A 15,226-nucleotide genomic window follows, 5' to 3' on the forward strand; every position below is an offset into this window, starting at 1 on the left:
AAGCTGCAGACATCCTCCCAGTGCCTGGCGTCTCCCGGCCTGGATGGAGCTCCCATGGCCCTTTGGGGAGTGACCCTGTCATACGCACTGTTTCAGCTTTGGCTTTGTTCAGAGGGTTTGAAACTTGTGTGCACCAGAATCCAAGGGGACCTGCTACCATGCTGATCCTCAGGCCCCAGACCCCCACCCCGCCCCGCACCCACGGTCTGTCTCAGGAGGTCTGGAACAGAGCCCAGGAACCTGCATATTAACAAGCTCCCAGGTGTTTGGGGCCAGATTTTTCTTTCATTAATTGTTTATTGAGGACCAGATTTTGAACTCGCTCTCCTAGCCCTACTTAATGAGAAGAGGTATAACGTGTAGGGGACAGGCTCGCTTTGGAGCCATACTCTGCACCACCTGCTAGCTGTGCGACATGGAGCAGGTCACTTACCTTCTGTTTCTTTAGATGTCAAATGGGGATAATAAGAGAACCAACCTCATAGGTGAAGTTTAAGTAAGATAATATGTGTAAAATGCCATATGCCTGACACCTAGTAAGCCCTCCACAAATGGAGGCTGTATTTTTATTAACAGGACTTGCTCCATTAAAGGGTAGGCCACTTTAGGTGTTTGGATACATAGGGCTCTCATTTAATTATTTAGAATGACTTTTTGCCTTCTACTTCTTTATCATTCACCGCAGAAAGTATTTTGACAAGTGAGCCTTGAGAAATGGAGACGCCCCTACTTCCAGTCCTTGTTATTTTCTCTTCCTCATCAACAGCCCTTTCCTGTCTCAAACACAGAAATACCTTGCCCCACCCCTTCATCCTGTCCCTGTGGCGTTGGGGGTGAAGGGAGCGGCTCCAAGTCAGCAGCCCTGGCTCCTGTCTCCCCCTGGGGTTGGAGAAGGCAGTATAAAGGGCAGTTCCAAACCTGAAAAGGAAAGAGAGACAAACTGGAGGTCACATCCCTCTGCCCAGCCAGGCGAGTGTGTGGGGAGGCAGAGCCACTGAGAAGGGCTCCCCGCTGCATTGGCTGCCTCCTGTCCCCATCAGAGCTTCCACCCAAGTGGTCCTGAAGGCAGAGGTTACAAGCCAGCATTCCCATGTCTCTTATGCACAGGTCACATCCTGAAGGAGAAGTGGGCAACCTCAGGCCACAAGACCCTGGCCTCAGTAGTTCCAAGCTTGGGATTCAGAGAAACTACTAAAATTAAGGGAATTTCCAGGGAACAAGGGTGTGTACACGCACACACACACTCTTGATCCTTCAGAGAAGATGGGCTGGGAAACGGTGAGTGCCCTGAATGGAACACTAGCTGAATGATTGCTTGGTCTCCGAAGTCTCCATGTAGGTGAGACAGGGCTGTAGGCAGACGCCAGGCTTGCCAGGCAGGCCCAGGGCAAAGGGGCTGCCCTAGCGTGGTGATAGCGGTAGCTTCCTCACTAGGCTCACCACCTCCACTGTTCACCCTATAATCTGTTTTCCCAACAACACGAAGTGCTTCCTAAAGTGCAAATTTCATCCCATCTTTCCCCCTGCCTAAAACCCTCAACCGCTCCCCGTTTCTCTCTGGATAAAGACCCAAGTCCTTACTACAACCTACAAAGCCCAGCATTTCTTGGCTTTCACTTACCTTTCCAACTCCATTTTCAGCCATCTGTACATTGTAGCCACACTGGTTAGTTCCTCCATTCTTCATGCTCTCCCCAGACTCTGATCCTTTTCCTGTTCTGCTTCCCTCTCCTGGATCGCTCTTCTCCCCCGTTCACTTAGCAAACCTCTTCTCACTCCTCAAAACTCAGCTTAAACATGGCTCAGTCAAGGAGGCCTTCTCTGACCAGTTTCCTCCCAGCTGTTTTGGGACCCTCGGTTACATCTTCCCACGGTGCCCTGTATGGCTCCTTCTTGACCCTCATTACACATGTGGTTATTTTTCCAATGTCTGTTTCCGTCCCCAACCTATAGCCCCTATAAGGGCAGAGCTGTGTCTTCTTAGGCACTGTTCAAAATCTTTTTTGTGGAATTAATTAAACTCAGGGGACACTAGTGTGCCACATTAGAGTAAAGACCATAGCCTTTACCAAGAACCAAATGTTGGCAAAAGGCCAACACCTGGTTTAAAAAAGAAAATGTGGATTGAGGACAAAAAGGAAAGGTCTCTTGAGGTCGGGTCACTTAAATTACCTGGAAATCATGTGCAAGTTCGTTTTATTAGTGTGAAATCTCTTCCTGTGCACTGTTAGCTGTTTATCCACCACATTGAGTATTGTGTGGGAGACTAAATGCTAAAAATATACAGTCAATGGTGTGAAGTTCTCATGTTAAAAAAAAGAGAACAATAAGAACTAAATGTGATCTTATGCATATTTTGCCAGCTGAAATTATTTAAAGCTACTGATGGGTGACCCCTTAACGCATTCTTGTCTTTGATTACTGCATACAGGGAAAGGTTTCCCTTTTCACATTGTTTTTCAAGGGGTGGGAGAGGGTTGTTTGAAAAGAATATTCACTTTGACATTACAAGAACTCTTGTTAGAGCTCCTCTAACACAGACGTTAATAGCTGCATACAGCCACATGTACTTACCACTGATAATGACGTTGAATGTAGCTAGCTTATTTCCAACACTATGGTTTTTTGAGCTGCTCTATGTCTTAAGAGGAGCTAGGGGTACATTTTTTCACTGAAATATAAAAATGTTTTAAAAAACACTTCACAAATATAGTCCTTTGACATTACATTGTTTACTCATGTGTTTGTACATTTTTTTCTAGTAATTATTTTTTTAATGTTTTCTTGATTATGCTGTTACAGTTGTCCCAATTTCTTTTCCCCCTGCTCCCCTCCACCCAGTGGTCCCCCTCCCTCCCATTGTCCCCCCCTTTTAGTCCATGCCCATTGGTTGTGCATATAGTTCTTCTCAACCTCTTTCTGTCTACTCCATTCCCTCCTACTATGCTTCTTAATTCCTGTACCATCCCCCTCCCTTTTCCCTTTCCCCTCCCTGCTGACCTCCCCCCAATATGTTTCCCATACTTATAGCTCTTTTTCCACTCTCGTTACCTACTTAGTTTGCTTTTGTTCCGGTTCCCTAGCTTCTGCTGTTGGTTGTTGTGATACAGTTTTCATTTTAATGTTCATAGTTTTGATCCTCTTTCTTCTAAGCCAGTTCCTTTAACATCTCATGTAACAGTGGTTTGGATCTAATGAACTCCTTCAGTTTTACTTTGTCCTGGAAGCACTTTCTCTGTCCTTCTATTCTGAATGACAGTTTTGCTGGATAGAGTATTTGTGGCTGTAGGTTCTTGATTTTCATTACTTTGAATATGTCTTGCCAGTCCCTTCTTGCCTGTAGGGTCTCCTTTGAGAAATCAGCTGATAGTCTAATTGGAACCCCTTTGTACATGATTCTCTGTGCTTCCTGGACCTGTAAGTCTATTTCCTTCCCCAAGCTTGGGAAGTTCTGCTTCATTATTTTTTTACATAATTTTTCAATTTCTAGTTTTTCTTCTTCACTCTCTGGCAATCCAATTATTTGAATGTTCGTTCACTTACAGCTGTCCCAGAGGTTTCTGACCCTCTCCTCACTTTCCTTACTTTTTGTTTCCTCTTTGTGCACTGGCTGACTGTTTGTTCCTTCCCTATGTTCTGATTTGTTGATTTGATCTCTGGATTTTATTTCCTCACCACTTGCCTCGTATGTGTTTTCATTTGTTTCAGTATGAGTGGCTTTCATTCCTTCCCTGTCTTGTTCTAAATCTTTTGTTAATTCTGTAAGCCACCTTATAACTATAGCTCTGAACTGAGCCTCAGGAAGGTTTTTTATTTGTTCGTCTGTCAGGTTTCACATCTGCTGCCTGGTGAGCTGTGTCACCGGGATTTCAATTGTTGTCTGCTTCATTCTGACAGACTTGTGTTTGGCTTTGCTTCCTGGGCAGGCTGTAGGGGGCAGAGCCCCATGCACTCATCACTACCCAGCGACAGCGGCGATGGGCAACCTTTTTCACTGCGCTGTGGCGCTTTGTTTGGGGGCGGGTGTCCAAGATGGATTCCTGCCGTTACTCTCCACTAAGAGACCGGGATCAGTACCCCCGCCCTCGGGGCCTCACCGTCGGAGGCAATGGGGGGGGGGGGCTGCCTTCCCCAGCGTTGGGGTCGCGAGCTCCCAACTCGACTGCAGCCGGGATTGTTCCCCTGACATTTCTCGTAGTCCCACCATTATCCCCACTGCTACCGCGGACAGCACTGCATTTTCTCACCCCTCCTACCCGTCCGGATGAGCACCGCTGGTTTATAACTTCATACATTGGGCTTCCATGTAGTTTTATTTTCTGGAATTTCTAGTTATCTTTTGTTTTGCAGTAGTTGTATTCCTTTTTAGTTGTAGAGGGAGACCGAGCGTGTCAGTCTAAGCCTCCATCTTGGCTGGAAGTCCTGGTCTGTTTTTACATTTTTGTATGTTAATTTATGAATGATTTTTTCAGTAAAAAAAAATAAAATAAAATAAAACATTAAAAAGTCAATAGCCTTTACAGAGTTATATTTTTTTTTAAAAGGCAAAGAAAATAATTGAGCAAAAAGTAGCAGATATTGGGTAGTACTTTTTTTTCTCTCTTAGAAATCCAGATGAAAATGCCTAATTTTAAAAGTTAGGGATTGCCTTGGCAGGTGTGGCTCAAATGGTAGGAGCATTGTCCCATAAACCTAAAGGTCATGGGTTCTATTCCCAATCAGGGCACATGCATAGCATGGGAGCTTGGTCCCAAGTTGAGGCACAGGGTGCATATAAGAAGGGTTCAAGAGACAACTGATCAATATTTCTTTTTCACATCAATGTCTCTCTCTCTTTCCCTTCCCCTCTCTCTAAAATCAATAAGCATGTCCTTGGGTGAGGATTAAAAAATAAAGTTAGGGAGTGAGTTTTGCTGGCATGAATTAGGGATTAAAAAATGAACAGTGCCCTTTGTTGTATTAAAGTTTCTCAAAGAATACTTGAAGGGTATAAAATGGGATGGCAACAGGGCAAAGAACCAAAACCTTAAAATCCACCTAAAGGTGAACTTCACTGCAGTTCCCTGAACTTGCTCTTTACCCTCTAGCCTCAGGCCTTTGCACACACTGTTCATTCTTCCTAAAGTACTCTGCCCTCTTTGCCCCTCTTCCCTGCAAGTACAATGTCTCTCTCTCCATAGGGCTGACTTTCATGCCCTTCATAATTCCATATAAATCTCCCCTCCTCTAGCACAAATGCTACACACACACACACCTTTCCCAAGGGTCTGCCCAGCTGGTTGGAGCAAACCCATGTTCAGACCTCTATGAGTTCCTTAATGACAGGAGAAAATATGTGTTAGTCATTTGCAAAAGCCCCTGCTAACCATCTCTTCTTTAGGAAATTGTTTTACTTCCCTCGTCAAGTACCCTGAAAGTTTTATTTAATTGTTCCAACTAACTTATTTTTAAATTCCTGCTTGTTTGAGATATTTTAATAATTTGATGGAGGTTAGAGCTGAAAATATCTTTAAAAATAAAAATAATAACTGCCATTTGCCAAAACTTGCTCTGTGCCAGGCTGTGCTCTAAGAAGGCATGGCATACACATCCTTACTAAACTACAGCCACAGCACTAAAAAGGCGGGGACTGCTACATTTCCATTTTATGAATGAAGAAACTGAGGCCCAGAGAAGTTAAACAATTTGCCCATGGTGCCCTGGCCTAGGACTCAGTTGGTTGGAGCATTGTCCCATATGCAGAAAGGTTTTGGGTTCCATTCCTGGTCAGGGCACATACCTAGGTTGTAGGTTCCATCCCCAGTCAGGGCACCACCAGGAGGCATCTGATTGATATTTCTCTCTCACAATGATGTGTCTCTACCTCTCTCTCCCTTTCTCTCTATCTAAAATCAATAAATATATCTTCAGGTGAGGATTTTTTAAAAATTGCCCATGGTCACACAGCTGGTAAGTGGAGCCTAGGGCAACTTCTTCTTCTTTTATATATATATATATATATATATATATATATATATATATATATATATATATTTAAGTTATATTTTATTGATTAGGCTATTACAGTTGTCCCAATTCTACTCTCTTTTCCCCCTTCCACCCAGAACCCCCACTCCCTCAGGCAGTCCCCACACCATTGTTCATGGCCATGGGTCATGTGTAGGTTCTTTGGCTACTCCATTTCCTATTCTGTACTTTACAACCCATGGCTAGTCTGTAACTACCTATTTGCACTTCTTAATCCCCTCACAGCTTCACCCATTCCTCTATACCCCCTTCCCATCTGTATCCATGATTCTGTCTCTGTTCTTCTTGTTTGCTTAGTTTGTTTTTTAGATTCAATTTTTGATAAATATGTATGTATTGTTATTTTATTATTCATAGTTTTGATCTTCTTATTTTTCTTAAATAAGTCCCTTTAACATTTCATATAATAATGGTTTGTTGATGATGAATTCCTTTAGTTTTTTCTTGTCTGGGAAGCTCTTTATCCACCCTTCAATTCTAAATGACAGCTTTGCTGGGTAGAGCAATCTTGGCTGTAGGTCCCTGCTTTTCATTACTTTGAATATTTCTTGCCAATTCCTTCTAGCCTGAAAAGTTTCTTTTGAGAAATAAGCTGACAATCTTATCAGAATTCCCCTGTAGGTAACTAACTGCTTTTCTCTTGCTGCTTTTAAGATTCTCTCTTTATCTTTAACCTTTAGCATTTTAATTATGATGTGTCTTAGAGTGGGCCTCTTTGCATCCATCTTGTTTGGGACTCTCTGTGCTTCCTGGACTTACATGTCAAGTTCCTTCACCAAATTAGGAAAGTTTTCTTTTATTATTTTTTGAAATATATTTCCAATTTCTTGCTCTTTCCCCTCTCCATCTGGCACTCTATGATACAAATGTTGGAACACTTGAAGTTGTCCCAGAGGTTACTTACACTATCCTCATTTGGGGGGGTAAGAGGGATTCTTTTTTATTCTTGTTGTTCTTATAGGTTGTGTTTTCCTTATGTCCCAAATCATTGATTTGATCCTTGGCTTCATCCACTCTACTGTTGTTTCCCTGTAAATTGTTCTTTATTTCAATTAGTGTATCCTTCATTTCCGACTGGTTCTTTTTTATGCTGTTGAGGTTCTCACTAAGTTCATTGAGCATCCTTATAACCCATATTTTGAACTCTGTCGACGGATTGCTTATCTCCACTTTGTTTAGTTCTTTTTCTGGAGTTTTTATCTGTTCTTTCATTTGGGCCATATTTATTTATCTTCTCATTTTGGCAGCCGCCCTGTGTTTGTTTCTATGTATTAGGTAGAGCTGCTATGATTTCCTGTCTTGGTAGCATGGCCTAATGTAGTAGATGTCCTATAGGGTCTAGTGGCACAGCCTCCCCTATCACTCAAGCTGGGTAGTCAAGTATCACCCTGCATGTGGGCTGAGTACATCCTCCTCTTATAGTTGAGCCTTGATTACTGTTGGCAGGTCAATGGGAGGAATTAACCCAGGAAGTCAGTTGCAAGGACTAGTTCTGACCGCTGACCACCAACCTTCACCCTCTGTGGAGGATCAGCTGTTCAGGGGCAGGGTGGTGGTGCTCCCACATGGCCTATAGCTGTCCAAGGGGTACACAGGCCCTGGGATTTCCTGGGTTGTGCAGGCCAAGGTCAGCCCCCACCTGTGTTCTGCCCACGGCCACCCTGGAACTATAAATAATCTGAGATGGCAGCTACTTGTGGCTGAGCTTGGAGATTCTCAGGCGAAGCCAAGCTGTGAATCTAGGCTGGATGCTCCTTGTGCCCAGCCTGGGACCACTTAACAAGAGGTACGAGGGCCAGCAGCTCACTGAGGCTGGCTGTTGCTTGTTTGATAGAATTTAGGAAGTTATAAAGCATGAACCAAGACCAGGAATTAATATGAAAAAGTCACTGTTAACAGCTTGGGTGGGCCTGTAACTTGGGTGGTGTAACTTGGGCAGGACAGAGTCTCTGGGGATATCCAGGGCAGGGCAAATCATTAGCCAGGTTGACGGAGTCTTGGATATGGCACCTGCCTGCCAGCTCTGTGGCTCTGTTGGGGGAGGATTCAGAAAAGGGACAGTGGCTTCTGCCTACCTTTCTGTCTGAGGGAAAGCTGTCCCCCAGCTCTTGCCTTGATGCCAGATACTTTAAGTTCCCCCCTGTATACCACTGGTGCCTTTCAAGCTACTACCCAGTGCTGGAGCTCAGAGGGAATGAGTCTGAGTAAGTCCATGTGTGAGTTCTTTAAGAGGAACTGCTTGGGACTCCAGAAGTTTCTTCTACCAATTCAAGCCCCATTGGTTTTTGCAGCCAGAAGTTACGGGGACTTATTTTCTTTGCACTGGAAACTTGGGTGTGGGGCCAGGACTTCTTGCTCCAAAGATATCCCTCCTCAATTTTTATCCACCTCTCATGGATGTGGGACCAGCCTGTTCTGCGTCTCCATCCCTCCTACCAGTCTGGATGGATGTGTTTTTTTTAATTCCATAGTTGTCAGACTCCCATTCAACTTGATTTCTGGCAGTTCTGAGTAATGGTTGTTCTATATTTTAGTTGTAATTTTGATGTGGTTGTGCAAGAAGTAGAGCTATGTCTGCCTACACTACCATCTTGACCAGAAGTCAACCCCAGGGTAACTTCTCTATGAGGCATAGCAGGCACAGGGCCTCAAGGCCACAGTGTTTTGTTTTCTTCAGAATCAGAAGGGAAAAAAGTGAAATTTTACATTGAAAAAAGACTTAAATGTACAGTATTAATATATTTTTCTTTATATCAATGTAGTTGTAAAGTATTATTTTATTTTATTTTTTTAATGTAAGAAGGGACTCATGAAGGCGCAAATGCCTAAGGCCCACAAAAATCATTACCTGGCCCTAGTGGAGTCGATTAAAATCGGGTCAGTCTGCCACTAATGTTCATGTTTTCACTAGTCTAATATAACTCCACTTTACAGCTGGAGAAACTGAAATCCAAGGCTACACAGCAAATGGATGACAGGACCCAATGGAGAATGCAGGTTTCCAGCTGTCCAACCACCATGCCCTGCAGTCCAACACTACCATCTGGTGGTATTTTGGGGAACTTCCTTTAGTCAAAGAATGAACCTAGAGAGGGCACAGATTCACATAACCCACAGGAAGCAGCTGTGAACCAGCCTGCCCGTAGGCTCCTTACCCAGCAGTGGGGAAGCCAGGAGAAGGAGCCAAAGTTACATGCTCTGGTTAGGTTGTCATCCGACTTCACATATCACTCCTACACACAAAAGCGCACAAACAACTCTCTCAGGGTAACAAAGTTATCTTTTAGAGTTAATATTTGCAAAGTGCTTAGATCCAATAGGGATATCATGTGCACCAATCTGTAATTTGAAATTTTTTAGTAGTCACATTAAAAAAAAGAAACAAGTAAAATTAATCTTGATAATATGTTTTATTTAACCTAGAGATCAGCAAACTATAGCCTGTAGGTCAAACCTAGCCTACCACCTATTTTTTTAAAATAAAGTTTTATTAGAACACAGCCATGCCCATTTGTCTATGTTCTGTCCATGGCTGCTGTTGCATTATAGCAGCAAAGTTGAATAGTTTTGTAGTTGAGACCAGATGGCCCACAAAGCTGAAAAATTTTACTATCTACTCCTTTACAGAGAAAGTTTGTCAATCCTTGAGTTAATGCAATATACACCAATTTGGTCATTTTAATATGCAATTCAATATAATAATTATTAATGAGATATTTTAAATTTTTATCCCATAAAATCTCCAAAATCCAGTGTGTGTTTTATTCTTATAGCATATCTCAATTTGTATGAGACATATTTCAAACACTCAGTGGATACATGAGTCTCATGACTACTGAATTGGACAGTGTAGGCTTAGAAAAAGGCCTGCATATAGCAATTATCTTATAGGTGCTCATTAACTACATAACTAAATAAATTCCCCAGAAGAATTAAGGCCTAACATCCTGGGACATCCACTGCTTGTCATAAGTCAAGTTTTTTCCATGCCTCCAGACTGATGCTAGCTACATAGTACCATCTTTGGGAGAATTGAGAAAATTGTCACCCAAATGATTGGGTGGAGGGGTGTCCAATGATTAAGCCAGATATGCCCATGAGCATTTTGGCTTCACAAAAAGCTGTGTGCAGGATGACTCTCTGGGCTCCCTATGTGCCCAAGGCCATGGAAGCAATGAGGTGTCCTGCGCACCAACACTAGACACGGCTGGGGTTCCGGAAGAGACCCCATCCCAAGGACAGAAGGAAGACCTGTCAAGGTAGTCCCAGTAACCAAAGTTTAGCTATCAGTCACAGATATAAGATGAATTGTGTCTCCCTCAAAAAAAATAGGGTGAAGTCCTAACAGCCAGAATGTGACCTTATTTGGAAACAGGATCCTAACAGACATAATTAGTTAAGGTGGGGTCTTACCGGAGTAAAACCAGCTCCTGCTCCAATATGACTGGTGTCCTTATAAGAAGATGGACATGCGACAACAGGCACACAGGGGGAATACCATGTGATGACAGAGGCAGGGGCGAGTTAGGCAGTTGCAAGCCAAGGACGGCCAAGGGCTGCCAGCACTCCACAGAAGCCAAGAGGAGGCAAGAAAGGACACCCTGCAGGTTTCAGAGGGAGCGTGGCTTTTAGACTTCCAGAATTGTGAGGCAATAAATTTCTGTGGTTTTAAGTCATCCAGTTCGTGGTCTGTCCTCCCTCCCTCCCTCCCTCCCTCTCTCCCTTCCTTCCTTCCTTCCTTCCGTTTATTTATTGATTTCAGAGAGATAGGAAGGAAGAGAAACATCCACCCATTTTCCTACTTACCTATGCACTTACTGGCTGATTTCTGTCCTGGCACACCGGGTCAACACTCCAACCAACTGAGCTACCAGGCCAGGGTGGTTTGTGGTACTTTGTTCTGGCAGCCCTAGCAAACTAATATAGGAGAAGACTTCTGAGTTTAGGGTGGTGGCTGAGCTCAAATGCACCCCAGATCAGCCACAGAACAGGTCAGGCACAGTGGCAGAAACGGGCCAGTGTCAGGAACCCTTTCTCCTCCTCTTCCTGGGCACCTGGTTACACAGCACTCCCAGCCTTCACACACCTAGAAGTCACATGACCAACGGACCATGCTAGGAAGTGACCTTTGTCAGCTCCACGCCAAAGTGAATAAGGGTGGGCATGACCCATCCAAGCTCCTTGTTTCTCTTCCCCTATCCCTCTGTTGGATGTAGAGGACTCAGGGCAGAGCCATCAGGTGGGAGAAGCCTGAATCCCCAGATCAGTATGTGGCAGGTGGCCCACAGAACATCAGATTGCACTGCGCTTTAAGAAATACATTTTTATTGGTTTAAGCAGCTAGGATGTAGGGGCTGTTTGTTACAGCAGTGAGGCAACCCTGAGCCATGCAGGGTTGGGGATGAGAGAAGCAGTAAGTAAACATGGAAACCATGGGATACACTGGGACTGAGCAATTCTGCCATGGGTCCCTTCACCAGAACATAGAGAGAGGGAGGACAGGGATGAATTCCCTATCCTCTTAATCCCTTAAAGACTTAGCAATTCCTCCTTGCCCCAGGTCTGCAGCTGGAGCACTTGGAGACACTGCTTTCCCTCAGGAGAAAGGCACAAGGGGGATGCTGGGGGTGAGGGTGGGGGGAGTGTGGCAGGCAGAAACTGTGAGGAGCAAGGTCACTGAGGGCAGATGAGGTGGCAGGTGGGCCACTCTGAATCCCGGCAGTAGCATTGATGTCCATCCATGCTCAGCGGAGGCAGGGCTGCACACAACAGGGAGGTGGTGCCGGCAGCATTTCGCCTCTGCAGGGTCCAGCAGGACCAAGCGAAAAGGAAGGGGTGACTTCTGAATCCCGTGCGAGTTCACATTAGCTGGTCTGTTTGCCGTGGGAAATGGAAGACGCTACTTTTGATGTAAAAGGTCTGTGTAATGGGCTGGGACCTGGCATACACTGAAGGTCTGGTGTCCTTCATGGTGTCCCCTGGAACACAGCAAAGCCTTAGGTGAACTGGGCCACCGTGCCTCCTGCCAGGCCTCGCCCAGGCCAAAGTCCTGAGGATTGTCAGGCACAGGCTGCTACGACTACTCCCATGTTAAAATAGTGAAATACTCTGTACAGTTACGAATGGCCACTGTCCCTTTTGTCCTTTGACCTCCACCATCATACCCCCATTACTCCCTAGGATTCAATAACTAAGAGGCACACCTGGCGTAGCATGGAAACCTTGAAACCCTGCTTTGGTTCAAGGGCCAGGATGTGCCTGACAGGTGGCACATAGGCCATTCCAATTGTTAACTAGTTTAACCCATCCCTACCCCAAGGTCATTTAGGCCTCATCACATTGCTCCCCCTGTCTAGCAACACCCCACCCATCCCAGTGCCACATGGTGAGCACCTCCAGGGTCCTGCCCAAGGGTGAACTACCTCCCCCCTCAAGTCCCCATGGCCTGCAAATCCTGTCTGTTGGAAACGTAATAATAATGATACCAGTCACCTTTTGTTGAACACTTACTACATGCCAGGCACTAGACTGGTGCTTTCTCTGTGTAAAGGGACATCTGGGGCTGACCCAGCTGGGGCCCAGACAATGCCTTCAACCCCTCTCTCCTGTAGCTCGTGGCTCCCACCAGGAAAACAAAACTTCTGTCTGCAACTGTGTTGTGGGGGGTTGGAGAAGTGGTCAGCAAAAGGTCCGTCATCTGTTCCCCATCTGGCCCCCGACTGGATGGGTTAGGGGCATGAGGCCAGAAGCTTACAGAATGTTCCAGAGTAACTGTGAGCATAGGCAGAACCACTATGGAGGAAAAGAGTCTTTGCCCTGAACCCGGCACTACCCTAGTACCTGGGGGGCAACCAGAATCAGTTTTCCTGGCTTGTGTTCACGTTACTGGACAAAATACAAGATGCCCAGTTACATTTGAATTTCAGAGAAAAAACCAGGTAATTTTTCAGTGCAATATTTGGGTCACATGTACACTAAAATATTGTTTACCTGAAAACCAAATGTAACTGGGCATTCTGTATTTTAATTTGCTCGATCTGGTGGCCCCATGCCTGGCAGCATCTCCACTGGCATCAGGCATGGCCCACGGGCTGGGCAGGAGGAGAACAGGGAAGCCCCCCATGCTGCCTACACTGAGACTCGCTCTGTGGGCACAGGGTGTCTGGCTCTGCTCAGATGAACCCGATGGGGTAGACTCTGATCAGACACCCCATCCCCAGCAGACCTTCCTTGACCACCCTGTCTACCATAGCAACCCCACAGTCGGCGTCCCCTTCTCCTGACTTCTCTTTTTATAGCCTTATGTGCCAGCATGGTCCATGGAGCAGCAGCAGCAGTGTCATTAGAGAGCTCATTAGAAATGCAGAATCTCACCCCATCCTGAACTCATGGGCTGGATGGGAACCTACATTTTAATATGCTCTGCAGGTGCTTCCTGTGTGCGGTGAAGACTGAGAAAGCACCGCTCTGTGGCACGGACACTACGTCACACACCCATTGCTGTCCACCATCCATCTTGTTCTGTGTGGTGCCCCAGGGACAAAAAGTGCCTGGCACACATCAGATGCTCAGTAAGTATTTGTTGAATGAATGAATAAACAAACCAGAATTCAGACCCAGGCCTCCTAATTTCAAATGGAGTTGCCCTTCTGGGCCTGTTCTTTCATGAACTCATTTGGGGCAGAGGTGGGATTCAGTGACTCCAAATTGCCCTCTGTCTTACCCATGGGGCTCTTGAGAGGATAATTGGTCTTCAAGGTACTTTCCTACCTGATTTCCCCAAAACTCTGTGACATAGGAAGGCAGATACTAACTTACTCCCATTTATCAGATGTGGAAACTGAGGTCCAGAGAAGTCAAGTTTCTTGCTTGAGCTCACACAGTACGGAAGTGGTGTACCCAGGATTTGAACTCACACTTCCTGATTCCAAATGGAGGCCTCATTCCCTAGTCCATGTTCATTCATCTGTTCATTCATTCCATGGTACCAGCACATCCAAAATGAGGCCACTTCAAGCTGGGAGCAACTAGGACATCAATGAAATTAACTAAGAAGTCCTGGAACCCAGAGGGCTCACCAGACCAGATGGATACTCAAGGAATAGTGAGTGATACAATGGGCTCTTGAAAGACTTCCCAGAGGCAGAAACATGTGGAAGTTAGGCAGCAGAGGCGGGGCCAGAGGCCTATTCCAGGTAGAGTCACAGAATATGCAAAGGCCTGGAAGTGTGATGCTGCTGGCCTGCTCAGAGAGCAGCGAGCCAGGGGCATGTGCTGGTAAGTGAGTGGCAAGGAAGCACGAGGCTGGGGAGGGGGCCCGGACTGCCTGCCAAGACCTGGAAGGGCAAGACAGTGGTGGCCCTTACCCACGTGCCAGCCGTACTCCCAGGATGACAAGACAGGGTACTGAAACTTCTCCTCTGGTTTCTGCCAATGCCGCTCCCGGAGGTACAAGGCCCGGCCCTGGCCGTCGTGGGAGATGCCTTGGAAGAGCAGCTGCAGGGTGCTCGAGGGCACCTGCCTCATTTCTAAGCCCTCTGGTTTGCTCTGACCTGCTGACCCTGAGTTGTTCTTTGGGCCTCCCAGCCTCTGTCTCCCCTGGGCTGGGGGCCCTGGACACCTCCTTTCCTGGAGAGCTGATCTCAGACCCTGTTGGTTTCTGGCAGTCTGGTACTTGCTGTCAGGAGAGCTGGTGGCAGGCAAGGACCTCACTCCCAGGGCTGAGCTGAAGGGAGCCCTCTGGAGCCGCTTCCTGGGCAGGGGCCCCTCCTTCGGGTACCTGTGGCCATAGTTGATCTTCCAGGCCGCTCTGGCAGCGGCCTCTTTCCAGATGGGCTCCTGCCAGCAGGCTTGGTTCTGGGAACTGAACAGATCCCTCATGGCAAGGAAGGGGAAGGGAAGGAGGGGGACGTTGGAAACATTTTGTCCACAGTTCTGGGGCCTGTGTTTGCACTGCTGGTGTCTTGTCTCCAAGGATACTTGCAGCCAATGAGGGCTGGGTTGCCAAGGCCCTGATGGAGGGGAGGGGATGGGGACCCAGAGGACTTGTGGTCATTCACAGACTGTAGGAGACGCCAGGTAGAAAAGGGAGCAGACCCACTACAGCCCACCCAGGGTGCTTGGCAGGAGGCTGTGTTCTGCTCCAGAGAGACTCAGGGCCCAGGCCTCATACCTGGAGGGTACACCTACTATGCACCTG

The sequence above is a fragment of the Furipterus horrens genome, unplaced genomic scaffold (genome assembly GCF_987537825.1).
Source record: "Furipterus horrens unplaced genomic scaffold, mFurHor1.1.pri manual_scaffold_7, whole genome shotgun sequence".
Classification (NCBI taxonomy): domain Eukaryota; kingdom Metazoa; phylum Chordata; class Mammalia; order Chiroptera; family Furipteridae; genus Furipterus; species Furipterus horrens.